The 2948-nt window shown below is 34.3% G+C and overlaps 1 non-coding gene across 1 annotated transcript; it reads right to left on the reverse strand.

Annotated features, from left to right (window-relative positions):
* Positions 1-2876: 2876 nt before the first annotated feature.
* On the reverse strand, positions 2877-2948 carry TRNAH-GUG (transfer RNA histidin (anticodon GUG)). The gene has a single exon. It is a non-coding gene; the product is annotated as a tRNA-His (tRNA).

A 2948-nucleotide genomic window follows, 5' to 3' on the forward strand; every position in this document is an offset into this window, starting at 1 on the left:
AATTAAATTATTGAGTGACTCACATTGTTTAGATGGTTAATTAGTGTCACCCACACTTCAAAAATGATAGGAGGAAAACCAACATGGATATGAAATTATTGATGAAAGAGAACTATCATTAGAAAGGTTGAGGTGATGGACTGACCACATAGACCAAATTAAGGAGTTGACCACTTACAAAAGTGGTTAATGTGCTAGTCCTACTCAGTGTGCTAGTCCTACCCAATGTGCTCAGCGAAGGTATAAAGATATGTGGGCCATAAAGAGAGAAGAAACTGAGAAGGCGTCTTTAGGCCCACTTTATTCCTAGAGCCCATAGCTTGGGATGTTTGTATGAGATAGTGGATGGGCTCAATGAGGTCAAAAGTGGGTGGAGCCTTGTTGAGAAGAAGGTGGGTGATAACTGATAGCTAGAGATTGTTTTGCCCACCTATATCTGAAACCACATATCATAAATGAGAAAGTCAGAGATGTCAAGTACTCTAGTAGTACCTGGATTGAAACTTTTGCACGCACTGAGCCAGCTTAAAGAATACCGATTCAAACAAGTTAAAACTTAGAAGTAAGCGTGGCACCAATTGTGTTCAAGGACGTTGTTCAGTTGACCAAAAAAACACAAATTTTCAGGGTTAGAACAATTTTTTTTGGGACTGTTTTATTACAATTTATATATCTCGAGTTGAAGGCCCTTCTACCAAATAAGAGCACGATAGCTCCAAGTTACTCTTAAAAAAGTTGTAGCCACTTTCTTCAGGAAATTATAGTTGAGAATGACCATCATTGTTATTTACTTATTTTCTCTGTACAGCCTGTACTCCGGTAGTATATAAGATTATAAAGACATGTTCCCCTGAAACAATTTGTTGAGCATACCTTATAACAACAACTAGTACCATGCAGGCATGCGTATTGAAAGAGTAATTTGAGTGGCCTCTCCGCCTCTGTCATTAACCAATATAAGTCAGTCGAAGCGACAATTCTTACATTCTTACAATCGGATAAAGAAAGAAAGAATCACTTTAATCAGATGCATTTCTTGATAAGAGATCCCCTGATATCATAAATATCAATTATCTTTACCTGCGCACACATGCTTCTGGGGAATTCATGAACAAAAGCCAATAGACAGGAAGGATCTAAAGACCCACTTCGCCATCACTCCTAACTGACATGCCCCTCTACTCCCTCCACCCATTTCAACTCTAAAAATGTATGGCATCCTCCTTAAGTGTTGCTCAAGATCTTGTCTCTTTCTAAATCGTCTTCCAAAAGTCTTAGACCCACATATAAATATGGGAATAGAGATAGCTTTGTAGAATATATGGGAATGTAGGTCAGATTCTGCTAAATGGTCCAAACATCGTGAATGTTCTAATGGATCTTTTGAAGAAAAGCATCAGTATAATTCCATTCACCACCGTCCAACATACCTTTATGTTTGTACCTCTTCCATTTTGTATGCATGGTCTTGCAGATAAGTGTTCATGCCCACATTGTGTCTACCACTTTGTGCATCCATTTCAAATATTGAGATCTATCATCTATGGTTTAATTTAGTTCTAGGCCGGCTAATGTAAAACTTATGAACACTTGAACACTTGATTCATCTTGCTTGTCAACATCATAATCGCGTTGAGAATAAGCAGGCCTTATCGATCTTTGATTTGTTTATCATTTAGTTAATCCATTATTGACAGAGATTATAATGGTCCTATAAGTTAACATCAGGTTCGAGCACATGTAGTCAACTGGGAAGTCATGCTACAGTTCATCGATAACATTGTTGGAGAAATTAATTGTAATTAGTTCTCCAAGTTAGTCGATGATGCTAGAGTACAGTGAAGGCGGTCAATGGATCGTTTTGGGTTGGATTCAGGAAATCCGAAACCAAACTAATCCAAACTGAAAACTATAAAATCAATTAAATCCATTAATTTCAGCCACACAAAAATTGATAAAACCTATACAAAATTAATCATAAATATTACTAAAATATAATTTTATCGAGTTTAGACAAATCTAAAATCAAACCAATATCTTATCTAAACTCAGAATATAAACTATTATCAAACGGAAACCGAATTACTAAAACCCAAACCGCAAACCACCTTTTATCGGTTATCAAAAACGTACAGTTGCTTGTCATCTTATCTTATCTGATAATTTGAAACTTCCAACGCATTAACAAGGGAGGTTCAAGTTGCAACACTTTCCAAAAAAATAATGTTTAAAATAAAAAAAAATGTTAACGAGTATTTGGGGGCATAGCTAGTAAATTCGTGGACGACAAAAGTTCGATGTTGAAATTATTCGCCTAAGATTCGAAATGTTTAACAATAATATTTTTAAATATTCGGTCCAATAAAACGCTAACAACAAAAATACGATATATGTGTTTTAAACGGGTATAATACAAATGCATTCCTTTAAAATTCGGCTATATATTTTACATTTAAAACTTTTATATATAATGTTTTTATTTTTATTTTTACAATTTTATTCATGAAAAAATAATGCAAATGTCAAATTTTTTGTTCTTCTTACTATTACTAACATAAACAAAATTAAAAACGTACAACCAACACATCCATTCCTGGTAAATAAAATTGTTTTTGAGTTTTGATCTTCAAGAACAAAAAAAATGGTGGAATCTGTTTTCTAGCTATGGCTTAAAACATTAAAAAATTAAACACATGTTTTTCTTATTATTTAGTCTAAGTATTTAGGGGTTCTTTAATCTTTACTTTTTCAATCGGTTGAGTTTTTCTAGGTATTAAAATACGAGAGTTTCCATTTCCAGTTTACAAACTTTTACAATAAAAATCTAAACTCGTTAACCCAATTATAAAAAAAATAACAAAGTAGCTAAAAGAATTTGTGGCTGCTGGGATTCGAGCCCAGGTCTCCACGGCCACAACGTGGAATTCTCACCACTAAACTACAGCCAC

The sequence above is a fragment of the Coptis chinensis genome, chromosome 2 (genome assembly GCF_015680905.1).
Source record: "Coptis chinensis isolate HL-2020 chromosome 2, ASM1568090v1, whole genome shotgun sequence".
Lineage (NCBI taxonomy): Eukaryota > Viridiplantae > Streptophyta > Magnoliopsida > Ranunculales > Ranunculaceae > Coptis > Coptis chinensis.